The 26,393-nt window shown below is 51.9% G+C and overlaps 1 protein-coding gene across 2 annotated transcripts in view; it reads left to right on the top strand.

Annotated features, from left to right (window-relative positions):
* Positions 1-9,320: 9,320 nt before the first annotated feature.
* Positions 9,321-26,393, top strand: part of NEK6 (NIMA related kinase 6) — an 85,168-nt gene continuing 68,095 nt past the window's right edge. For both annotated transcript variants that reach the window (XM_015094197.3, XM_042245719.1), the window contains exon 1: positions 9,321-9,446. The gene's annotated coding sequence lies outside the window, so the exon portion shown is untranslated. The remainder of the gene's footprint in view (positions 9,447-26,393) is intronic.

The raw sequence follows: 26,393 nt of genomic DNA, 5'->3' as shown, positions 1-26,393 counted from the left end.
GGGAGAAAAGAGGGATGGCTTTTGCTCAGTCCACTTCTAGAGATGAGGGCCAGAAAAGGAAGAAAGTTGTGAGAGTTTGTAAAGGTACAGGGACTTTGCCACATCTACCTGGTGCAAAGATGTCCACATCAGGGACGCTTCATTGTCCCTTAGGCTTCCACAACAACAGGGAAGACTACTTGCAGGACCAACCAGAGAGGTGGATCTACTAGTCCGTGGTCACACAGCCAGGAACTGGAGATGCTGGAGTTCAAATCCAGGCTGCTTCTGTAGCGCTGCCCCGACTCCAAGCGCACGTGCTTCAGGCACCGCTGGAAATACGCCCTTCCTGTACACCATCCCCCACCAACCAGCAAAACTCTTCCCTTTAGGTCTTTATTCATTCCATTGATGTAAGTTCCCATCTCCATCCCACCATAGTCTTGGGCTCTCAAAATGACGACTCAGTCCAGAAAGGATGGTTAGAAATTGATTTGTCCAACTCCTTCTTACAGATGGGGAAACTGAGGCCCAGAAAGGGCCAGGACTTGCTCATGTCAGACCCAGAGCTCCCAAGACATAGTCTGCTTAAGTGGAGTCTTGTCAGGCAGACTGACTTTGAATCCTGACTCTGCCGTTTATTCTCTGGGTGACCTTGGCCAAGGGACATTACCTTTTTGAGCCTCAGTTTTCTCACCTATAAAACGGGTATCATAATACCTTCGTTGAAAGGTTGTTGTAAAGATTAAAGAGGGTTCAAGGTTCAGACGCAGTGGCAAAGTTCCTGGCACACAGTAGGCACTCCGCACAGACCAGCTGCTGCCCTTCTTTCCCAGCAAAGAGAAAGGGAACCTTAAAGCACTGAGACTGGAGCTACCCTTTACGGGCCCTAAGTGCAGGATAATGGAACCCAGTGATGCATGAGAGCCAGTTCGCACAGGCTGGTGAGAGCTAACTGTTAAATGAGAGCAGGTTGTTAAATATTTGGGAATTGCAGGGCAGTTGTTGATAGGTTTAAATTAGCCATGCCAGGAGTGCTTTACACCATTGAAATTGGCAAATGCAACATTACGGATTTTTTTTTTTCCCTAGTAAATGCATATACGTATGGGATTTGCTGGAAGTAGGAAGTGATTCATGGTATCATCATGCTTATGTTACAGATGAGACCCTGGAGCTATTAATAGCTGTGCCAGCAGCTATTCTGCCTATCACTTATAAATTACAGTCTCACTATTTCCCCACTGTGTGACCTTGAGCAGGTCAATGACCTCTCTGAGCCTGTTTTGTCAGACAGAGAAACCAAAGCAAATAGCTGGCTTATATGGGCTTCCCTGGTAGCTTAGTTGGTAAAGAATCCGCCTGCAATGCAGGAGACCCCAGTTTGATTCCTGAGTCGGGAAGATCTGCTGGAGAGGGGATAGGCAACATAGGCCAGTATTCTTGGGCTTCCCTTGTGGCTCAGCTGGTAAAGAATCTGCCTGCAATTCTGGAGACCTGGGTTCGATCACCGGGTTGGGAAGATCCCCTGGAGAACGGAAAGGTTACCCACTCCAGTATTCTGGCCTGGAGAATTCCATGGACTGTATAGTCCATGGGGTCCAAAGAGTTGGATACGACCTAGCAACTTTCACTTTCAAAGAAAAGTAACCCTGGCACCCACCTTGCAGGTTTATTGGAATTATTAAAAGAAATAACAATTGTATAAGGTAAAGTGCTAGTTTCTGAGTGTGACAAACAGTTGATACTAATATTCTTTCCAGCCAGGAGCTGGCTTGGTTTCTTCATCTCATCATAATCTGGTGAGAAACTTTCTCAATGAGGAAACTGAGGCTCTGGTTGGTGAGGTGGCTCTTTCGGGGCTACGCTGCTTGGAGGTGGCAAACTAGACTCTGAAACCTGGTCTGATTGGCTCCAAGGCTGGAATTCTGCCAAGGGTCTTGGCCCCAGCCCAGTTCTGGGGGGCTGATTGCACAGTTGGGTTGTGGTATTTGGCAACTGGCTGTAGGCAGAATGCGTGAGGTCACAATGGCTCCCTAGCTCAGACTGGCCAGAGCAACTCCGGCTCAGAACCCAAACTCCACAGCTTTGAGCTTAGCAGCGCCCAAACATGCCTCTTTCTTCAGGGGTTCTGGAGCCCCCCAGAACTTACTGCCTCACCTGTGGTGCACCTCTCGACCCATATACCCTGGCACAGGGGAAATCATCCTAAAAGAGCAATGACCACCCCAGACCAAGTCCCTCAGAAAATCCCTGAATGAGGGAAAATGGATTTTCTTTCCTAAGGATGGGTTAGAGCTTCTCTGCCCCGACTCCTGGCTCAGAGGGCTGCTTTGGGGCTGGGGTAGAGAGTGGCAGTGCAAGCCACTCCCCAGAGAAACTTAAACCAGCCTTTCCTGATTCCCGCCCCTCCCCTCTGCCTCTTCACTCCCACTCCTGTTTTGCCAGCCTCCAGTTTCCATCTGGTCCCTCCTCTCCATGCCCCCCGAGACAATCCTGGCAGGTCCCGATGCCTGGAAAAATTACACCCATTCCCAGCAAGCCGGGGGCAGGGCTGGGAAACCCAGCAACCAAATGCCCATGTCCTCCTTCAAAGCTTCCCTCACAGGGAGGATCTGGGGTCAATGGATAGATGGTGTCATCAGCCCTAAATCCAGAGGTTCCCTTGCTTCCATCCGTTCTGAGGACAACCAGTCCTGAGTGGGTCAAGGGAGCCCTCAGGCCTAGAGAAGACTTACTTTAGCCCCATATCCCAGGAGTTTCAGAGAGGGGCAACTGGGCCCCTCTCTTGGACCCCAAAGTCAAGTGGACACTTGAATGCTGCAGGGAGAAATATAGCCAGCATGAGACCCTGCTGACTCAGTTCAGAGCAGAACTCTGGACCCATTAGATGGTCCCTTAAACTGTGTGTTAGACAAATTGGTTAACCTCCCCATGTTAATTTTCTCATCTGTAAACTTTCTCATCTGGGACATCGACACCAATATCACAGAGCCAATGCTTGGACTACGCAAGGGCATGGCCCAGTGCCCGACTGAGATGGTCAATTATTTATTTACCTGGCAAGTTATTGTTTTATTTCAGCTGAACAACAGGGTGACCATATAATTTATTGTCCAATCCGGGACACTTCTGAGAATGAAAGGGGATATTACCATTGATGCCAGGACAGTAGGCATAGCCTAGAACCATCCTGGGCATCCAGGGACTTCCGGTCACACCGCGAACCTTAAGGCTTTCTTGTGCCAGGCTCTGGGCACCTGCTGGCAAATCCATCACCACCACTACCCCAGGGAAGAGAGAAAAGAAGTCACAGCCAGAGAATCGCTCAGCTCAATATCAGGAGGAACAAGCAACCAGAAAGCGAAGTCCCAGTGTTTTGTGAGCTTATGAAAACCCTCCAGAAGCCAAAATGACATTTCCATGGTTCCCCATCTCCATGTCTGATGCCTCTAAGGCAGCCACAAATGCCAAACCTTTTAAATAGGTGCACAGTGGCAGGGACTGACAGAACACCCACTCTCTTGTTAAATTAATATCAACAGTCTCTGAGTCTGTTTCCTTACCTGCAAAGTGGGCAAATGGGCATCACTAGCTCAAAGCGTAGTTGGCGAGGTCAATTAAGAGAACACACACAAAAGGCACAGTTCTTGGTGATCATTACAAGTCAGGATTTTAATTTGTTCATTGAAATGCCAATCACTGGAGGTCAGTGGCAGGAGCTGCAGGAAGGTACAGGGGTGTAGTAACATCATCGAGTATATCTCTACCTCTTATTGGCTGCATGGCCTTGAACCAGTCCCATCTGTAAAGTGAGAGTTGAAATGACAGGGTTAGGGTTATCCAAAGGACACCCCCCTACCCCCGCCTATCTTAAGGATGACAGTTAACTTGTATTGTTCCCAAAACCCCAGGGCCTCCTGAGTGTAGGGTGTACCATGTTAAGCCTCTAGCAGACTCAAACTTGGCAACTAAGGCTGCCAAAGCCTGGGGGAGAGAACGTTTAGCAGGTCCTATCACAGGATCAGCAAAGCAGGAAAAGTTTACAAGACAGCAAAAGGCAGAAGAGCCCTGACACCCTACACTTACTGTATGGTTCCTTAAAAACTCATCTTAGCCTCCCAAGATCCTCCAGCCCAGGGGGAACAGCACTTAATTCTACAAAAAGCATTTTCAGAAATACAATTTCATGTGACCACTGTCATCCCGTGACAGAAGCTAACTGTCCCCATTTTACAGATGAGCAAACTGAGGCCTAGAATGAAGACATGGATTGCCTGAACTTGCACAACTGAGTTTTCAACTTTCAGAAGAATCCATGTCTGGGCTCTTTCATTGACCCAACATATCTCTGGAGCTGAGAATAATAACAACGGAAAAAATTAGCCCCCAAAGCCAAGCCTCACAAATGAGCTTGGGTCCACTGGAGCAATTTTGGTCCCAAATCAGACTGTAAATTCATGAGGGCAGGGCCCATGGCTGAAACTTCTGTCATCTCCCACAGTGTTTAGAACAGTACACAGAGCAGCTGCCTGCTAAATGTGGGTTAAATGAAAATATTTTAAAATACTACGCAGTCATAAAAAAGGAAATAGTTCTTTGTGGAGTGATAGGAAGTTAGCCTCCAAAAACTGAGGGAAATACAAGGGGTATAGCACCATAGATCAGATGCTATCACTTGTGTGAAAACGAAGAGAAGAAAAAAATAGAGACACACATGTATACATACATACCCACACAGAACACAGCATCTGGGAACAGAGTGTGTTTGGCAACACTTGTTCCCTCCAGGGAAAAGGAGATAACTGGGGACTAGGCTGGAGACTTTCCACCATTTTTTCCTGCACCTCTGAACTTTGAACTGTGGGCAAGTATTACATATTCAAGTAAACAAATAAATATTTAAAAATTAAACTAGCTAAAAATAAAGTTTGTTATTTCATATTTTTTTGCTTTTTAAAACTTTATTTCAACATAACTATGCTTATAAGAATACACTCATATGGGTTAATAAAAAGCAGTTCAAGTTTAACTTATTCTACACAATTTAGACCAAAAACCTGCTATGTGATTTGCTTAAAAAAAAAAAAAAAGAAAGAAAGAAAACACGATTTGCAATCTGGTTTATTTTTCATCTATTAGAAATGTATGTAAAAGATCCCCCATCAAATGCTGCTAAAGCAAACAAGAACCTTAGAAATTAACCTCTGTCTCTGAAAAATAACGTGTATTGCACTGTAAACGTTTATAAAACTGGTGCAACAAAACATTGTTGTAAAGGTTTGCTATTTTCAAAAGTGAGGCATACAATGTCGTGGAGGGGTGTGATGCTTCCTGCATTCCCGGTCCTTACCAAAAGGTTCGATTGGTTTCCCAGCTTGCGCTGAGCAACGGGAAATCCTACAAGGTCAAGGTCGCATTTGGCCAGTCAAGAAACTGACATTGGGTCACACAGGGAGTGAAGGGCAGGGCTGGGGTGGGATGGAGCCTTGAGTCCAGTCCCGACTGCCTCGCCAGCTAGTTAGCTGGGTTTGCTGCTCTTGAAAATCCCCGTAAACACTTGTGACACGTCTTGGTCAGACACACAGACGTCAGGAGGTGAGGAGAAACCCGGCAGAGAAGCGGCCCCAATTTCATAAGGTATAGTCTAAATCCCCGCAATGCAGTGACCTTTGCAAGTAACCACGGTGACCCTGAAGTTTATCATCTAAACCAAGACACTTTTGAAGTGAAAAGGCGTGCTATTAATAATCACACTCTCAGAGGACGACAAGTATAAAGAAGAGCTTCTGGGTAAACCCAGACCATCCCCCACAAATGTCCACCACTGGGAAGTTGGCAACAGAACATTTTGGACAAAGGGCCTTCAAAGAAGACGGTCTGATCTAGTACGTCATGGTTCCCTCTTCCCCGACTACCACTCACCCAAAATAATGACAACAGTATAAGCTTTGGATAAAGCCAGAATCCATCTAGTGAAGTGTAGTCGTGTCCAACTCTTTGCAACCCATAGACTGTAGCGTACCAGGCTCCTCTGTCCATGGGATTTTCCAGGCAACAGTACTGGAGTGGATTGCCATTTCCTTCTCCAGGGAATCTTCCCAGCCCAGGGCTCAAACCCAGGTCTCCCGCATTTACCGTCTGAGCCACCAGGGAAGTCCTAGAATCCATCTGGGCTGGGTCTAAACCACCTTGACTTTCTTCTCTGAGCTTCAGCTTCTTTATCTATAAAACGCAAATCCTGACCCCCCGCCACTTGCCTCGAGGGATACAGGGAGGATGCAGAGAAGGATGGAGAAGAGTAGTTTCTCTTCCCCTAACGGCCAAGAGATAATGAAACGACAAGGGCTTAATCCTGAAACCCTTGAGGGTGAACAGAGAGCCAGATTCACAAATGCTGTGGGAGGAAGTGTCAGGCACCGTGTGGGGGGAGACGTTGATTTTAATTCTGGGAGTCGTTTGCAAAGCACCTCTTCACGGTGACTCATCTGGGGACTCGCAGAAAAATCCTTTGCATTAAAAACAAAAGTCGAGTGGGGCTCCAGTTGCACTGTACCCTTTCTCTCTACCAATCCCCGCCGTGTCTGGGGTAGTGAGGCTGAGGCAGGGCATTTGCAGGGTCTCTGGGCAGAGCTTCACCTGATTTTCCCCACAGCATGTCACCAGGGGCTGGGTCCAGGCCAGAGGGAAGGAAGTAGGAGGTGAGGAAGAGGAAGGCCAGGAAAACCGGGTGGAGATGACTCCCCTCCATGCCCCCAAGTACTGCTGCTGCACCCTCCTATCTCTGGAAGCCTACAGCGAGGCCCCAGCCCCTCCTGTTCCTGAATGATATGCCCAGGGGGAGGGAAGACAGTGAAGGACTTCTTCAGTCCCCTAACACTCAGCAGCAGCCAACAGCTGGCCTGCAGCCAGACCTATCTCGGCCGCTGGCGGCTGGCTGTGTGACTTACGGCCTATGTCTTGACTTCTCTGAGCCTCAGCTTCCTAACTGGCAAATGAGGACATTGGGGGTATCTGTTACAGGGGCTCTGTGAGGATGGGAACAGACTTTACAAACCGTAGATTCTAACACAGGTACGGGTGGGGTGCTTCTTTTTCTCTTTAATATGACTTTTTTGGGGGGCTGCATCTGTCTTGGCTGCAGCCTGCGGGATCCTCACCTGTGGTGTGTGGGCTCCGTAGTTTCCGCGCCCGGACTTGGAGCTCGGTCCCCTGACCAGAGATCAAATCTGTGTCCCCAGCACTGAAAGGTGCATTCTTGGCCACTGGACCCCCAGGGAAGTCCCCTCAGAGCTTTTCTCAGTGGTCTGGTGCTGCTCTCAGGTTCCTTCAGAGGAATTTCAGGGTCTTGCTCTGTAGCTGACTAGCAGGGTCCTTGGAACATGGGGCCTGTCCTACACACAGAACGTTTTCCTCACTCCCTCATACAACCTCCATTCAAATGTCACCTCATCAGAGAGGCCTTCTCCCAGCACTCTCTATGAGAAAGCACCCCTGGGGGGCTCTCCTCCCCCTTCCCTGCTTTATTTTTTCCACCAAACCCATTTTCCTTGCCATGCCAGACACTTTTCTTTCTTTCCTACCCTTCACCCCTAGATTGAAGCCTCATGACAGTCCGGGTTATATTTTCTTTATCACAGTATCCCAGTGCCTAGAATAGCATCTGACCCATAGAAGGCACTGGGAGATATGTCTTGAGTGAATGAATGAATATTTGCTGCACAAATATAGCCAATATCACCCACCTACTAGTAAGACTGCCCTATATTGTCTCAGAACTTCTAATGCTTTCTACTGTTTTATGCAACATTTATTTTTTATATTTCACTCTTTAATCTACCTGACACTTATTGTGAAGTGTATCATGTGAGGTAAGGCTGTAGAGAGACCCCCAGCAACAGCTAACCAATCTGTAGAATGATCCGCTCATTGCTGTCGGCTTGTGGAAGGGCTGGTTCCTCTGGACCAGCTCTGGACTGACTGCTGCTCCTTCTAGTATCAGCAGCACTGAGGTATGCTGCTAGATTGGGCACACAGACCCTGGACTCAGATCGTCTACAGTCCAGTTTCCAGCTCAACCACTTATCAGCTGGTGACTATGGACAAGGGAATTTGCTTCTCTCAGCTTCAGTTCTGATTTCCCAGGTGGCTCCGTGGCAGAGAAACCACCTGCCAATGCAGGAGATACAAGAAGCATAGGTTTGATCCCTGGGTGAGGAAGATCTAGAGTAGGAAGAGGCAACTCACTCCAGTGTTCTTGCTTGGAGAATCCCATGGATAGAAGAGCCTGGTGGGCTACAGTCCATAGGGTCACAGAGTCGGACACCACTGTACACACACACGTTAAGCTTCAGTTCCAGGCCTCATTTATTCCATCTGTAAAATGGGCACGAAAGCAGCACATAGCCTCCTTCAAATAATGGCCATGGGATTGAACAGCACCAGGCTGGCAAAGTGTGCAGTCCTCAGTCTGGCACACAGTGGGTGTTCAGTTGTTGTCAGTGATTCCAGCCAGTTGAAACCTGCTCACTCACTGGGAAAACAGGCCCAGTGGGCATCCCCTGGTGCCCAGCACAGCGACCAAGCTGGGCAGCTGGCAGGCAGCCAGTATCAGGCCTTGGTTCCTGCCCTCCTGGGGGACACAGCACAGTTTTGCATGTGGAGGAAAAGCCCAGACTGTGGAAACAGGAACTGTTTGGGCCAACTTTGTGGGGTGGGGTCCTCCAAGGAAGTGAAGCAGGGAACTGAGCTGCTGCCCTTGGGCCCCCTTGCGGACTCTTGTCTCCTCAGAGGGGGTGTTAGGCATTCATTAATAGCATCTCACTTCTTCCAGAAAACTTTGCACACTGACCTTTACTGGTTTTGGGGTCCACAGGAAGTGGGGAGCTACAGATGAGGAGACCCTAGCCCTCTGAGGGCAGAGAACGGCATCTTCACCACATGGAGATACCCTTGGAGCCTCCTTCAGTGCCCACTTTCAGCAGGCGTGAAATAAGTGCTTGTTGATTAGCCAGTTTCAACAGGACCAGTGCTGTGACTGAGCAATGTTAAGTGGTGGGTACCCAAAGATGCATGGGAGGGTCCACGGGGCTGACTGACTGCGGACCCTAACCCTAAGTGTCTAGAGTCTGAGAAGAAGGGGAGACGCTGGGCCCGACTCACAGTGAGAGTCTTGGCCTCAGTTTCCCCAGCTTTGAAATGGGGAGGGGTTCCTAGGCTAACCCGGCTGTGGAGAGGGCGCCGCCCGGCGCGCCCCCAAGCCTGCGTGGCGGCAGCGCGCACGAGCACAGGGGGCGGCGCGGGCCCGCGGCGGGGAGGGGCGGGAGCGCGCGCGCGGGCCCGCGCAGGAGGCGGCGGAACCCAACGGCGAGCGTGCAGCTGCGGCGCCGCCAACTCGTGTGGGACCCACCGCTCCCGCCGGCCGCGCGCCGGTCCCCCCGCCGGCAGCCGAGCCCGCCCGCGAGCCGGTGAGTGGCCTGGGGCCCGGGGCCCAGCCGGATCGGGCTGGGGAAGGGGCGGGGGCTGGGCCGCGGGGCCGTCACCCACACGGGCCGAAGGAGGTGCGCGTGCCCGCCTGCGCGCCCGAGGCTCCGCGGGGGAGAGCGAGCGGGTGTGCACGCGGGAGGTCGGGGCGAACGTGAGCGTGCGAGTCTTGAGTGTGTCCCGGGCCGTGCGTCCGAGCGCGCGTGGGCGGCGTGTCCCTGTGCCACTCCGGGTGTGTTCGCGGGAGTGTGCGCGTGCCTGTGGCCGAGTTGGTGCGTGTGCACCACGGAGCGTCGGGGTCGTGGGGTCTGGTGTGAGTGAGTGCGCGGCAAGTGGGCCCGGCTCCCACTTAACCCATTTATTGAGTGTTTACTATGTGCCAGGCGCTTCATGTGAGATCTCATTTTTGTGACCGAGAATGTGTGGATTCTGGGGGGTATGTGCATCCGCGCACACGTGTGAGTGTTCGCAAGTGATTTGTGTGCGTGTTTATGAGCCTTTGAGGACAAAAGCGTACAGATGTGGATGTAACGGTGTAACTTGTGTACAGAAGTGTGTGAGTATGTTTACTGTGGAGGCCGAGGGCCCCCTTTGCACCCACCAGGCCTACTGCCCTGATGTGCCTGCCGCTGGCTCCCATGCCAGGGAACCCGTGGAGAGAAGTATGCCTGGCCTGGGCACCCAGTGGGTGCTGGGCCATATCTGGTGAATGAGAGGAAGGGGTCAGATGTCACAGCCCAGTCCGGCCTGGGCAGGGCCACTGGCAGGACCCTCTATGGGGCTCCAGACGGAGCTGGAGCCTCTTGGCCTGGCACTGGAGGACTTGTGTTCAATTTTCTTAAATACTCTTCTGGGTCCCCTGGCTTTATTCTCGCCCCTCTCTGGCCCTGGTGCATTTTAACCCTTTCCCCAGGCCTGGGGTGCAACTGACCCTAGGGAGACCAGTGGGGAGACCAGGGGTCCCGGGATACTTGTCTGTGTATGTGGGGGTCTCTCTCTGCCTGCCTTGCTAAGTAGATAGATCTTCATCTAATTTATTTGTATGGCTCCAGGAGGGAGCCCCTCAGATGGTGACAAATTGATCATAGCAGGCTTGGGACACAGTCTTCTGAGGTTTGTCCTTGAAGTTTTGATTGACAGGTTTTTTGTGTGTGTGCTTTATAAATGTTGAAAATCTCTGCAGTCGAAAGTCTTAACTGCTTTAAGGCAAACTTTAAAAACTGGAGCTCCCTAGTTCCTCTGGAGTGTCAAAATTCGGCTTGCCTTTCTGAGGGGAACATGTCGTCTTAGGAGCTCAGTGTGTGCGCAGGCGAACCTTGGAGGCACATTTAAAAGCCGTGGCGTTAATGGAAGAAGAATTTCATTGAAAGGGATGCAGAGCCGCCCGAAAGCGCCTGTTCCCCACGCAGCAGCTTACCGAGTGAACTTTGGACGTCTTCTTTTAGCAAACAAAACCTGGAAGGAAACAAAAACGACCCACATTCTTTTTCTTTTTTGTTCTAAAAAATGAAAAACAAAACCCACCTCTGGGTGTGCTAGAAAAGCGGCCTCCCCTTCCCCCAGCAAGGCCAGGCCCTCCCCCGATCCCCCACCCCCAAATAAAATATGCCTGTGGGGAGCTGTGGATGAGTCACTCGCTGGCAGAGAGCCCCACGGGCAAACATTTGGGAAGGTTCTTGCCTAACTTCCCAGAAGAAAGGCCCAGGATTTAAAATGGTCCCTGTGGTTTGTCAGCCTCTGCCGTCCCGTCTACTTCGGAAATGACTAAAAAGTAGTTTCTACCTCCACAAAATAAAGTCTCAGACTTAAGCAGCAGCCCAGGTTGGTATGGGTAAAGGGCCGCTCAGGTTTGAAGAAACGGAGTTCCTGGCTTTGCCAAATGGCACTTCTGGACGCTTCGAACAAGAAAGCAGGGGAAGGGAAGTCACATTTATGAAGTACCTGCTGTGTGCGGGACACTGTTCTGGGCACCGTAATCCTTCCAAAAGTTAGGCTGTGGAGCACAGTTCTGGCTTTAAATGCACAAGGAAATTAAGGCTCTGAGAGCTCAAGCCATGTCCTGGGACCACAGAGAGGAGGTAGAGGCAGAATTCTGTCCCCTGCCTGACTTCAAGCCCATCCTGTTTCCACTGGACCAGGTGCTGAGTGCTTTAATGTACATACACTTAGTTTTCACTGTGAGGTGGGGGTTATTATCTCCATTTTACAGATGAGAAAACTGAGGCTCAGTGATGAAATGATGTGCATAATTTTATGGAAGTTATGCATTGTGGCTAATGGCCAGCGTTTATTAAGGGTATTCTATGTGCTGAGCATAGTACTAAAAGCTTTACGTGCCTTATTTCATTCAGTCCACTCACCAACACCATGAAATGGGAACAATCAATGATGCCTGTTTTACAGATGAGGGCACTAGGGCACAGAGAGATTAAACAGCTTACAGAAGATTCCATGCTGATATGCTGTTGACCTTGAATTTGAACCCAAGGTTGACTGAGCAGAGCCCTTCATCTTCTCACTGAACCTGGAAAGTCACAGTGGCTGTGTACCACGTGTCTGGCGCAGTGTAAAGGTTTGGGGTTGTTATTCTGATCCTACAGAGAGGAAGATAAGTAACTTGGGCAAGGTCATCGACTGGCAAGTGGCAAAGTCAGGATCCAAACCCACATCTCTGATTGCAGAGTTGAGGTTCTTAACTTTAAACCAGGTCTGTCTGCCTTTGTCCTGCTGTGGTTGCTTGCTGGGCTCCAGACTCCTGGGAGAGGTCTTCCTGAGGGCACTGCCATCCTTGCCCCTCCCCTCCGGCCCCTCTGGTGCAGATGACCAACGCCCAGGGCCAGTGCTATCAGATAGAAGGGGCCACAGTTCACATTTCTTCTTTCCTCTCGAAGTGCCAGAAATTGGTTTCAGAAGGGAAGTGTCAAAACAATTGTCAAAAAGAGAAGAGTATTCCCTTCCCCTTCTCAGGTCGGACCAAGCCAGCAAGCTGGAGGGTGGAGAGTGGAGGGCCCTGGTGAGTCATCCGAGATTAAATATGGGTTGGCACCTCCAGTCTTGTGTGGGGAGGAAGCAAGCTAGGACACTGCCCTCAGGAAGAGCCTGGCATGCTGACCTCTGGTGATGACGAGTTACCTCTGTGGGGCCTGACTCTCAATTCTGAATATCCGACAACAGCATCGTTTCTGCGCAGGCTTCTTGTCACTTGCCATTTCAGTCCCGTGCCAGTCTCTCTTCCCAGTTCATTTCCAATTTACATCACGGTTTATATGACACTGTACTAGAATGGAATGCTGTGTGCGAAGATCTGTGTGGTTTGGGGTGTGGGGTGCCCCTGTGCATGTCCTTTGGTATTGAAAGGAAAAGGTATCTCTCTCCTTTCTGAGTGTGTTCTGCAAATTGATGAACATTTGCAAATTGCCTTGAGATGCGTTAATTTAAGGTGTGAAATAATAGATCTTGTGCGAAGGCCCAGCCACATTTCTGGCATGGTGGATTTCTCTCCCGTCTGGCCTGTGATTTAGGGAGGTAAAAATAGTCCTTCTTTCTACATTTTTATCTCTCTCTCTCTTTTTTTTTGCTGATGTCATTCTTAGGAAGCGGTTTTGCCCATGCCACAGGCCTTGCCTTGGCCGTCTCTTCAGATGGTGGTCAGAACTTGGAGCTCTGGGGAGAGGGTGCTCGTGGAGTGAGGGGTTGTCTGAGTGTTTGTGAAATTGGTTTGAAATGAGCGGGGCGATGGATGGCCCACCTTGGGCAAAGACCCTCAGTGGCTTTTTGGTACTTGGCCATTTTCTCACTTCTGAGTCTTGGGTAGTGACCAGATAGTCTTTGGGAAAGTGTTAGTTTAAAGAGGAAAAAATCAGGCCAATGCTTCATGCATCCCTGCCTGATCTGGGTGACATCCACACAGTCCCTTCCTTTGGCCCAAACTGAATTAAGCCAATGGCCTCCTCTGACTTGACATCCAGACAGAAGCTGACACTGGGGCAAATCGGTTGGTGGTGTAATTTCCTGTGACGTTCAGTTTGGGAACTTGGACTTGCAGAGCGGTCTAGCGTTTTGACATCTGTCCCTCCAACAAGACTTGCTTGTGTGGAAACAGACCCTCATACACAGCCTCTGCTGTCGTCTCCAGTTCTGGATTTTTCCACAGACCGCTTCTCTGGTGGTCTGGCGGCAAAGGCCGGGTCTCCGAGCCACGCCTTCTTGGCGTCTGCTGCAGGATCGCTGCACCCCAAACCGGCTTGGCGCTGTAGCTGGCTCTGTGTGGAGGGTGCAGTGGGGGGTGAGTGACGGGCCTGACGAATTGAAAGGTGGCCAGCTGGGATCTGAAAGGCATTCAGTTCCAACGGCCTTGATCCGCGTGGAGCCGGTCTTTCTCTCTCTTAGACATCTGTGTGATGGTGACCTCACAGAAAAGAAAAAGGGGCTTTATGTAGGAATTCCATGGAGTGTGAAGGAATTCGACAAGGGAAGGGGAGGGAGGCGGCCACTGAGAGCCTGCAGACCCTGGGTTTCCTTGGAGTTGTTTAACCCTCGCGATTCAGAACTGGGCTGGGGGAAGGGACAGTGCTCATCTAAGGAGAACTTCTCGAGGCCCCTGAGTTGAAGTTGAGGCCACTAGTGTTTAGGCCCTCTCTGGTTCCTGGTTGTCCTCAAAGCCTTGGATACTGGGGATTGTCGGGAAGAGACCTGCCTCAGTCGTGTCTGACTCTTTGCGACCCCGTGGACTGTAGAGTCCATGGAATTCTCCAGGCCAGAATACTGGAGTGGGTAGCCTTTCCCTTCTCCAGGGGATCATCCCAACCCAGGGGTCGAACCCAGGTCTCCCACATTGCAGGCAGATTCTTTACCAGCTGAGCCACAAGGGAAGCCCTGCCAGGGGTCACTGTTACTTTATAAACCACTTTTGGCTCTGATTAGTCCCGGCTGCACATGAGGAATTCAGTAGGCTTGCCATCCAGAGAAGACCTGTGTGCCCATTTTACAGAACAGAAACTGAGGCCCAGGGAGAGGAGGGCACTCACTCACAATCACATTGAAAATGTGAGCTTTGGCACCCAGTGAGTGAGGTGGGAGGCTCAGACCTGCCACTTGTGAAGTCAGTCACCTCTGGGGGCCCTCAGTTTCCTCATCCGGAAAACAGGGATGGTGTTATGACCTCATAAAATGTGAGGGAAGAACTGAAGTAGTGTGTGTAATATGCACGGCACATGGGTAACATCTCGTAAGTGTTTAATGAGAGACTGGGACCTGTTTAATTACCAAGGACCTGCCCAGGGTCACAGGGACGTAAAGGTCATCTCTTTGTCAGAAACATTTTCAGTGCCCCTATTTCTTGAGGCCTGAAGCAAGGCTGAAAGGGAGGTTGTCAGGGGGGCTCCTCCAGGTGCCGATGAAGCACTTTTCTCTGACCATGACCCTCAAAATAGATCATGGGGGAGACAGTGACAGTTTGGAAAGACACAGGATTTAAATGTCAGGGTGGCCCTGGGCATCTCAGGGAAATGTTTTGAAATCAGTATTTTGCCTTCTTGTCTACCCACCGCCCCTCCACTGTCCCACCATGGCGAGGAAAGTGAACCTTGTAACTTTTTGGTGTGTCCTCTTGGAGTTGGAGGGTCTTGGGAGGCCCGGAGAGCTGTGTCAGCCTCGGTGTGTTATTAAGTGAGGCATATGTTTTGTTAATTATTTACACAGTGGCAGCCCCATCAGAGGTCTGTGCGGACGGAGCAGCTGTCACAGACCTGGGCCAGGACAGGTTGTTCTCGGTTGGAAGTGAGCAGGTGGCCCTCTCTGCCAGCAGGGTCCTCACAGAGGGTCTGCGCAGTGAGGGCTGAGGGAGTCTGCGTGTTTGGCGCCCTCTCTTAAGCATCCCTTGTGGTTCAGCTGGTAAAGAATCCGCCCGCAATGCAGAAGACCTGGGTTCGAACCCTGGGTTGGGAAGATCCTCTGGAGAAGGGAAAGGCTACCCACTCCAGTATTCTGGCCTGGAGAATTCCCTGGACTGCTTAGTCCATGGGGTCGCAAAGAGTCGGACATGACTTCACTTAAGCCCCTGGAGTTCCCTCAAGCTGGATTGTCTTCTCTGAGAGGACAGATTTTGTCCCTCGGGACTGGCCACCTTCCTGAGGTGGCTTCTGTGGGCCTTTGTCTAGCTCTTGACATCCGAGACCCTGCCATGGTGGTTTGTGGTGAGGGAAGGGCCTCAGCAGGCTCTGGAGATCTCTGAATCCCGTACCTCCCCAGCAGTCACCTCAGGCTTGGGCTTCACGTGGGCCCAGCCTCTACTTTCTCATCTGGCAAATGGGCCAGTAACACCAGGAGCTCTGGGGCACTGTTTGGGATGATTTGCCTTAGAAATCCAAGTTTAGGATTAGAATTCTGAAAAGGAAGGTCCTGGGATCAGAGCTTCCCCTGAGAGGCCACTAAGGATGAGGGACATCACCTCCTCAAAGTGGGAGGGGGCAACCCGACTCGTCTTACCTGTTTGATATAAGGAGGTTTTTTGCTCAGGGGTCATTTTAATAAGAGAAGGTTCTTATATGAAATATTCAGAATCTATAAATCCATAGAGACAGAAAGCAGATTGGTGGTATGGGGGCCCAGGGAGAATGGTGAGAAACTGCTTAATGGACACCGAGTTTCCTTTTGGGGTGATGAAGGTATTTTGGAGTTAGGGAGAGATTGTGGTTACACAACTTTAGGAATGTATTAAATGCCCCTTAAGTTTTAATTTTCAAATGGTTAATATTATGTGGAAAACATTTTTATAAGGAAAGTTTCTGATGCTTAAAAGTAAAAGCTTAAAAGAATCTAATTTTACAGATGGGGAGAATGAGGCCCAGAGAGAGGCTGTGACCAGCCTAAGGTCTCCCACACAGGCTGTGGCGGTTCTGTGGCTGAAATCAGATCATTCTCTAAGCTTTCAGGCCGCGGCTCTGGTCATAGCACCTGGGCCCAGGCTAGGGTGAAAAGTTCGATACGGAAACAGACCGCTCACTGTTGTGTGGGTTGAATGGACTCCATTTTGTTAACCAGATACGCCCTTGCTGGCTGCTGTGTCCACTCATTCACTGAAGAAATACGTCCTGACATTCTGGGTCAAGTGTTAACCCTGGGAGCTGGCATCGAGACCCTCTAACGGCCCCGCCCCTGGGCCTCTCACCACCTGGTAGGGACAGAAGTTGCGTCACGACCCCATTGTGGGTGCTTGGGAACAGTTCGCAGCAGGCACCCTTTGGGACTTACTATATGGGGAAATGGGCGGAGGGGAGCTTCCAGCAGGGAGGGGCTCCCCAGCCTTGAGGGAGACATGAGGTTTGCCAGGCAGGAGGTCGAGGCCTGGAGGCCTGAGAAGGCTGAGATAAAGGGCAGGTAAAACTGAGGGTGAGTGTGTGGATGGGGCCGTGGGACGGGGAGTTGGGAGCCTGACTGGGGTCCAGGGTTGTGGGCAGACCCCAGGCTGAGCAAAGCCAGGAACTTCCTGCCACTTCCTCAGCCTGTGAGTCCTTCAATAGAGCCTTTGTCCCAGACACTCACTACATGTTACATTCTGTAGTAACCCTTTATGTGGATTAACTCACTTCGTCCTCCTGCAGTTCTGTGACTCAGGTACCATTATGCCCATCTGATGGACAAAGAAACAGAGAATCCAGGCTACGTGGTTCTAATCACCATCAGCCTTCGTGTTGTGAGAATCCTGTGTCATGTGGCCTGGTCTGAAGGCTGCCATCTGGAAGTGCCCGTTGTGTGGGCTGTGAGTTAGTGGCCAGGCCCAGGGCGTCAGAGAGGGCCTCTGGGCAGCTGGAAGGAAGAGTATGAACCAAGAGGCAAATAGGAGAGGAGGTCCCCCGGAGCCAAGTCCCCCGGGATCTGTGAGGTTTGGTCTTCATGGCAAGAGCAGGGGGGTCCCTGCTACTTCTTCAGCCTTACTCTTCACCACTGTCCCCCTCATTCACTCTGCCCCAGCCACACAGCCTCCCTGTTCTTCCTCAAACATGCCAAGTGAACTCCTACCTCAGGGCCTTTGCACTTGCTGTCCTGGTTCATGAAACCCTTTTCCTCCTAATATTCCCATGACTTGCTCCTAGCCTTCAGCAGGACACTGAAAAAGTCACTTCTCCAAAGAGACCCACCATCCCCACCCTATCAGAATGAATCCCATGTCCTTCGCTCCCCATTCCCTGGACTGGCTTTATTTCAAGGCCCCTACCTGCCCCTGGTACCGTGTGTTTGTTATCTGCCTCCCAGAATGGACTGTGACTCCATGCCGGCGCGACTTGGTCTGTGAACCACAGCTGCACCTCAGTGTCCAGCACTGCACCTAGCAGTAGCAGATGCTCAATTAACATTTGTTAATGAATGGAGAGTTTTAAGTGTGTGAGTGGCAGAATCCTCGAAGAATGTTTAGGGACTTCCCTCCTGTGGTCATGTATGGATGTGAGAGTTGGACTGTGAAGAAGGCTGAGCACCGAAGAATTGATGCTTTTGAACTGTGGTGTTGGAGAAGACTCTTGAGAGTCCCTTGGACTGCAAGGAGATCCAACCAGTCCATTCTGAAGGAGATCAACCCTGGGATTTCTTTGGAAGGACTGATGCTAAAGCTGAAGCTCCAGTACCTTGGCCACCTCATGCGAAGAGTTGACTCATTGGAAAAGACTCTGATGCTGGGAGGGATTGTGGGCAGGAGGAGAAGGGGACGACCGAGGATGAGATGGCTGGATAGCATCACGGACTCGATGGACGTGAATCTGAGTGAACTCCAGGAGATGATGATGGACAGGGAGGTCTGGCGTGCTGCGATTCATGGGGTCGCAAAGAGTCGGACACGACTGAGCGACTGAACTGAACTGAACTGAACTGGTGGTGCAGAGCTTAAGAATCTGCCTTCCAATGCAGGGGGCGTGGGTTCGACCCCTGGCTCTGTGGGATCTTATGTCATGGGGCAGCTAAGCCCCCACACCCCAACTTGAGAGCCCATAACTTGAGAGCTTGTGTACCGCAAGGAAGAGCCCACGCAGCAAAAAAAAAAAAAGAATGTTTATATGGAGTTACCAAGCTGGTGGCAAAGTTGACTGGCTTTAGGGACCCCTCTTCATTCCTCCCAGTGGGCAGCAAAGGGCTGAGTTGTGCATGACAGAGCCTCCCTGTGCAGAGAGGTTTCTTAGAGAAAGACTCACCCTTGGATTATTCCAAGAAGGAGGAACCTAAACACAGAGGTTCCTGCCCAGAGTTGGGGGGTGGCGGTGTTCTCCTTCCTCTGCCCCTTTTCTGCAGAGGCGGCTCCAATTCTGCAGATAGTCTGTAGAGGAGGGGCTTTGGGTAGGTTTGGGTGGGCACCATGTCTTAAAGCTGTGTTTTCTGTCAGGCACTTAGTTTTTTAGAAGGCATATCTTTTGGGGGCTGCTTGGGGAAAGGGTAGAGATTAACTCTCCCAAGCACCTCGGGCACAGACATTTGCTGTGGAGCAAATGAACAGGAGCCCCGATTCTGCCCCCGTCCAGAAAGCAAAGAATCCTGGGTTGAAAAAGGAGACAGTTCCCTAGCTTGGTGCGGCCTTGGTGGGCCACCAGGGTGGGTGCCCCGATGGCAAGACCACTGGGCACCACATGGCAGACAGACTGGAAGCCCACCCCATGTGTTTGGCGGGTCTAGCCAAGTGTAGCTGGATTTAGTTACACCGCGATCTCAAGCGTGGACTTGGAGTGCCTGACTCAGTGTGTGTGCATTTCCTTTGTTCGTCTCCCACAGGAATTTTAGTGGCCTTTTGTGTTTGTTTTAAATGCCAACCTCCTCAGCCAACCCAAGAGGAAATGAGGACTGGGTTTTTGTGCCAGAGGCTGGGGACAAAGGTGGGGCCTGCCCGCTCTCGATGGTGACAGCACGACATTTGGAGAACACACAAAGAAAATACTGGTACTCGAAGCCAACAACTTTCAATTGCGAATATTTTTATGATCTCCTGGGATATCAGGCGCAATCGTCTGTAGGTAGGACACATGACCACTGTTTCCAAACACCCAAGATGGCAGTGGTCTGTAAAAGCATTTTAGTAACATTTGGGGACAGAAGAGGCAGCTTGGAAAAAGGTGTTTGGTTGATGGTCTGTGAGAAGTTCCTGGATGCTCGCATGGCTTAGAGGGTGGCATCTTTGAAACTGCACAGCACTGAAAATTCCGGGACATATGGTCACTGTGATGTGCTAATGTTATAGCAATCGAGATATTTAATTACCCAGAAAAACCCCTTTGCCTACCCACTACGGGTTACTGGAGAGCTTTTATTTCTCAGAAGGAGGGTCTTACACAGTATAATTCGGACCAGCAGACAGGGAGTCATTATCCCTCATTCATTTCTTAGCTAATTAAGTGATTTATCTGGTCACGCATTTATTCCTTCAATTGCTGTTCATCCGGCAACATTCACTGGATCCTACTCCAGGCCAAGCCTGATGCTGGGCACTTGCAGGGGGTGGGGAATGAAACAGGCGAGCAGTTATAACTGAATCCTTGCTGGGTGCCAGACCGTCAGGCGGTGCTGTGGGCAGCAGGTGAATTAACTTACATCCCAGTGGACATTTGCCGAGCACCTACTATGCGCAGACCTGTGAAGATCCAGGAAGGGACATGACAGCATCCAAAGGATTTGAACTCGAGGCCCATCTTATGAGGCTTTCTTTCATTCCCGGCTCTCTGCTTGGTGTAAACCTGGCCAGCCACCATTCACAGGCCACACAGTGACGTCCCTGGAATGAACCAGAAACAATCCAGAGGCCCCAGGAACCGACGTGAGAACAAGCATCCCCTTCACACGTGACGTCTCAGTTCAGTGTCTTGCCACCACCCAGCGTTCTGAGACAGAATGTGAGATCTCGTGGTTGGCTAAATACATAAATATTTTATGTCTCGATATTCTGAAAATGAAGCCCAAATGCGCGGAACTGCAGCACATCAGTGCTATAGATCATATGTTATAATAATCTGATGACATGTTGTTTAAATATTTATGGACTGATGTGACATGACAATGGGGGGAGAGAGCAGTCTCGGAGCAGAGTCGTGGCAGATGCTAGGAAGGAGGGAGCAGACGTGCCCGGTCCCGAGAAGCGCGTGCGATGCTCAGATTTCTCACTGGGTAATCTGGGGCTTCACGGCCATGGCACTGGCTGTGTGCTGCGTCCTGCACTCACAGCACCTCACTTACCCCTCACAGCAACCCCCTCCAAGATGGGACTTTTATTAACCCCAAGTTACAAATGAGAAACTGAGGCCCAGGGTAGGTCAGATCTGCCCCGGGGCACACAGCTGGGGGTGGCCCGATGGTGTAGTCTGAGCTCTTAGCTACTGTGAATTCCGCTCTCTTGGTGATGAGTCATGTCAGAAAAGCCTGGTTGACCCCAGGCTCAGCACCAACTGGACTTTACAAACTACAGAACGGAAGGGGATTCTGTAAGAGGTCAAGTGGGGATAGAAACTGCAGGAGTACCCCAGGAGGGGGCAATGGTAAAGTTAGGCCCCTGCAGCCAGGAGCTGGCTTGCGGTAGCAGCTCAGGACGAGGCCAGTGGTAAGGTTAGGCCCCTGCAGCCTGGAGCCTGGCATGCAGTAGGGGCTCAGGATACGGCCTCCGCCTTGCTTTCGTTCCCTGTCGGCTTTGCAGTCATTTGGGGAGGCCACTGCTGACTGTCCTGCTTCAGTGTCTGTGTCTCTGCCGTTCCCACTTCCTGCACTGTCCACACTGACTGGCCAGGGACACCCCTCCAGCAAGGGAGCCCCTTCAGTCTCCAGTAGCCCCAGGAGGTGAGTCGGGGGTCCCTGCCTTACAGATGAATGGCTCCTGCCCGCCTCCCAGAGCCATCCCCATGCCCCTGCCTTTGGGAGGCAGCCTGCCTATGCCAGCTCTTCCCTCCACACCCTCCCTGCCTCTCAGTTGGACCGGCCCCCTCCGCCTGATGGTGCTGCCAGTGGTCCTGCCCTGCGATCTAGCTGATCGTCAGCTCCCTGGCCTGGTCCACAAGACAACAATAAGTGACCAATGATGGGACTTCAAAGGACAAGACCGGGAGGCAGGGTGGGTAAGGGGTGGGGGGCCTTGTTCTAAGAAGCTCCTTAGGCAGTGATGGCCTTAGACCTGGCAGCGATGTCTTCTGGCTCTGCCGAGGTCCAGGGATGTCCCCAAGGGTCAGTAAGCAAATGGAAGGCAGGGCCAGCTATGTAATTTGGGGGCCCCGTACAAAATGAAAATGTAGGTCCCCTTGTTCAGAAAGCAGGAAGAAAGCTTTTTCCTTCCCTTTTCAGTCTCTCTCCCCACCTGCTGTGATGTTTTTAATTTGCTATTTAATGTCACGATACCTTGGGCACAGGGACCCTCACAGGGTAAATACAGATCCTAGCAGATGCCATGGCCCTACCCTGTGGCTCAGCAGGCAGATGCGCCTGGCCCCACCTCTCGCCGTGCCTGCACCCAGGCCCCTGTCAAGAGTGGAGAATGTCAGAAGTTACTGGGAGTTGGGGGGCGGGAGGATGGGAGCAGGCAGCTGTGACCCTGGGCTAGGCAGGACCGCTCCAGCTCTCCAAGCTGAAGCTCCACACCCCCAGCACGTGCAGCATTGTTCCCCAGACTTCACTTAGAAAATGCAAGTTCAAAGATAAAGTGGGGTTTCAAGAGAGTGGACACAGAGCATGAAACCCGAAGCAGGGGGCTTCCTGCTGAGGACAGGGCAGATGCGACGACGTGGCCACTTGCCCACGAAGCTGGCCCTGATGGGAGGAGTGTAACCTTTCAGAAAGAACAAGGGCCCTGTGTCGGGTCTCGGCCCAGGACTGAGACCAGTCTTACTGGAAGGGAAAGTTCTGCTGCAGGTCCCTTCTGCAGGCCGCTGGCCCCTCCCGTGGCCTGCTGGCCTCCCTCCTCACCCTGGGCCTCTCGAGAAGGACACTTCGTGATCATGGGCCCCCTCGGAAATGCCCCCCTCCCTGCTGTAATCCCTTCTGTCGTTGCCGGATGTTCCTGCATTGACAGACCCATCCCCTCCAACTTCCTGAGTGACAAGGGTCAGAAATCAAATGATAAGGTTGCTGACCTGCTTCCTCGGGAACAACGCCAAGCAGGTGGTGTGCCCCGGAGATCAGAGGGGGCTGGGCACTAGAGGCCACTGGCCACCCACGCTGTTCCCGGCCCTGGAATCGGGGTGGAGGGTGTGGCGGGGGGTGGCGGGGCGCAGCTTCAGGACGTCTGCTGGCCACTCCCAAAAACGTGAATGAGGGAGGCTCGGGAAAGTTAACTAATGCTTAGTACTCAGTACCTACTGTGGACCAGTGATCTGACCAAGTGCTTTATCTGTGATGCCTTAGTTAACCTTTGTAACAGTTGTAGCCTCCCCCCATTTTCCTGATGAGGATAACTGAAAGATTCAGAGAACGAATCCATCAGTACAAAGCTGTAAGCCACTTGGTTTGAAAATAGATTTGAACCCAAGCCCAGATGACCCCTCAGACCACTGCTCTGCACACAGTCCTGGGCACGGCTGGGTGACTGGGTCCCTGCCTGGCTGGGACACTGCCCCCACCGCTGTGTGTGCATGGGACGGGCAGGGAGCTGGACCCCAGTGGCTGCTGTCTGCAGGCTCCTGCCTCTGGGAAGTCACCCTTCTTGGCAGGGAGCCGTCCGGAAGCTGCAGCTCCATCTCTTCTCCTCCAGGATCCAGCCAGCCCTGGGGCTACTCTTAGGATCGGAGAAGAAGGCGGGAGAAGGTGGGTTAGACACACTCGGATGCAAGTCACACCTCTGCCTCTTGCTCACCGTGTCTCCTTGGCTTGTCGCTTCCCACTGGGGCCTCGGTTTTCTCACTGCAAATCAAGGGGTAATTTTAGTTCCTGTCTCTGAGGGGTTTTTGTGACCCCACATACAAAACGGGCATTCAGCAGTTGGTGGCTGTTTTTGTATTGGTAATTCATGACACTGGGGTGAGGACTGCATCTTGGTGGCACCTGTGACCCTTGGGAGCCCCTCTCCATGTTGGGACACGTTAGAAGTCCCTCAGCCCAGAGCCACCCTCCCCAGGGAGTTCATCGCTTTCTTGCTTTGCTTGGTTATTCATCAATTCCACAGATCTGGACACTGACCTAAGATGTATAACCATCAAGAGACAGGACGGAGCTGGCACTTCTGTGGGGAGAACAACCAGAAAACAAGAAATGGGGGAAGCAGGGGTTGGAGACCGATGACCGGGGGCCGTGGGCTTGGGGGCTCAGTGTCCCCGGGCTGCCTGGTGGAGTGATGGTGCCTGAAGTCTCCCAGAGAAGGCAGTTGCTGGGGATGTAACATGCTACCTGTTGTTCAAGGTCCCTGCTCTCCCAGGGGGCCTGGGTCGGCCTCTTGGGGTCGCTTTACTTCAGGTGTCTTTGAGAATGTGGTTTTCCCAGTTGGGAGGTAGGAGCGTTTCTCAGGCTCCCTCAGGACTCTCACCGGCTCCCTCTCAGGGCTACCGGTCCCTGGGGCTATCCCGGGAAGGCCCTGACCAGGTATTATCGCGCTGACTCCCCTTGGTGACCCCGTGATGCAGGTTCTTTTGGTCCCATTTTACAGACGAGGAGAGGGAGACTGAGTCGTTTGCCTAAGGGCTTCACAGTAGGTCTGTGCCTGAGCCAGGATTTCAACCCAGGCTTTTGACTCACAGAGCACACACCCTAAACCACTCAGGTCTACTAGGAATGGCCTACTGTGTGTCTGAGCGGTGCTGAGACTAGAAAGACCATCAGTGCTCTAAGTGGACTGGCAGGGAGCTGGGTTTGCACTGACTCCTGGCTCCCAGGCCTGAGGTGGGTGGCGGGTGAGCCTTGTGTTAGGGATGAGCAAGCTGGGGCCCAGAGAGGTTCATGGCTTGTCGAGGTCACTCAGCCCCAGGCAGCCAGACTGCAAGGTCACTTGCTGTGCCCCTCATTCACCTTGGCTATGTCCATCCCAGCTTTGACCTACATACATATTTTGCATTTGGACAAACTAGAGCCCCCCTGGGCTTCCCAGGTGGTGCCAGTGGTAAAGAACCTTCCTGCCAATGCAGGAGATATAAAAGATGTCAGTTGCATTCCTGGGTCAGGGAGATCCCCTGGAGGAGGGCATGGCAACCCACTCCAGTCTTCTTGCCTGGAGAATCCCATGGACAGAGGGGCCTGGTGAGCTGTGGTCCATAGGGTCGGACACAACTAAAGTGCTTGGTATGCACTTACAAAGCCCCCAGGGTAATTCAGCAGTGTAATCCCAAACTAGGGAGAGAGTGAGCCGTTTGGCTCATTGTGGAAATGGACACCCCATCCACAGTGAAGTTGCATTTGAGATGCCACTGATTCTCAGGGCAGAAGAAGCCAGGAGAGATTGACGGTGGTTATGACGGCCTATGGGTGAGAATTCCCCTGGGGACTGATGCGAGGGCCATAGGGCTTTATGGTATCTGGGACATCAAGCCTTTTAAAAGAAAATGTTCCCAAAGCTGTTCCATCCCACCAAAGGCAAGCAGTCCTTAAACAGCAAAGGAACCGTGTTCCGTGTTCACAAAATGGTTGAGCTGGTGTTCAGGCTCATTTATTTAAACCCAGAGTCGATGAGGCTAAAGACTTCAGCTCTGAGTGGCAGCTCGCTGCCTCGCTTGCAGCAGGGGAGTGTAATCTTCAGGGTTTTCTTCCCATTTACGGGTTTTTGTGTTGTTGTATATTTGTAAAATGAGGCTTCTGCTGGCAAAAGCAGGTTTTAGCGAGCGCGGCAGCTCTTTCAAGACCTAATAAGGCCCCAAAGGAGGGTGTGTTCCGGCAACACTTTCCTCCCCCCCGGGGGCGGCCGATTCCAGCTCGCTTCGTACACTTTGGGCACCGGGTACCATCCGTCTTGCCTCCCATTAACGGAATTACCGCCATCACTTCTGCAGGACAAGATGGGCCCTTTGGAACTGCCTTGGGGACAGAGGCAGGAGCAGCCGCCAAGCAGTTTTTGCTTAGAGGGGAAAGGAAAGAAAAAAAAAAGAGATAGAGAGGAAAAAACCAATCTTCTGCACAGATGGATGGTTCCTTGGGTCCTGAGAGCCCGGGCCGAGGTGGAAAGGGGCAACAGGCTTCACTGGGACACCACCTGGAGGAAAGTGGGCAAGCTGGGTGGCCCCTGTCCCCAACACATAAGGAAAGGGCTGGTCAGCCTGAACTCACACCTTGAGTTCAGAGGAAGGGGAAGGAGGGAGACCCAGCATTTGGAGGGTCCTTGCATATGCCTGACCCTGCACCGGCTGCTTTGGGCCTGTCATGAGAAGTGGGTGTTACTGGCTCCATATACAGATGCAACAGAAGGAGCTCAGAGAGTCCAGCAACTTGCTTCAGATTATTTCATACGTGGTGGCCCTGGGTTCATTCGTTTTCCGGGGCCGCCCTCTGGAGAACAGCAGCACCCCTCCGAAAGGCAACGAAGCAGCAGAGTGAGGACTCCAAGCCCAGATGCCTCTGCTTCACCCCCCAACACCCCCAATTCCACACGGCCGAGCCAGCATCTCGGGGAACTTTGCTGTTACACAGTGAAGCTGAACCTGTCTTCATCTTTGTGAAATGAAGTCCCTCATGGGACTGTGATGAGGGGTGGCTGAGGAGGTAACAGTCACGGAGTCCAGAGCGGATTGGTGTTCAGAACTGTCCATGCCAGTTGCCCACCCTCCCTGCCGCCTCCCGCTTGCCAGGCCCCCTCCCTCTGCTGTGCTGAACTCAAGGCTCTTTTGGCCTGTAATGCCTTGCTTTTTGCTTCTCAAACTTCACCACCTTCTGGAGGCTCCTCTGACCTCAGAATGCTGCTTAGGGTTTCGCTTTCAGCCCCAGGCCCCACTGTGCTTCCCTCCTAGGCATGTCCCCTATCCCCTTCAGGCCCACTGACTGGTTAGTCCCTTGACTCGAAGCCTCTC

The sequence above is a fragment of the Ovis aries genome, chromosome 3 (genome assembly GCF_016772045.2).
Source record: "Ovis aries strain OAR_USU_Benz2616 breed Rambouillet chromosome 3, ARS-UI_Ramb_v3.0, whole genome shotgun sequence".
Taxonomy (NCBI): Eukaryota; Metazoa; Chordata; class Mammalia; order Artiodactyla; family Bovidae; genus Ovis; species Ovis aries.
Note: the sequence above shows the minus strand (reverse complement) of the source record. Positions and strands in the feature narration are given on the sequence as shown.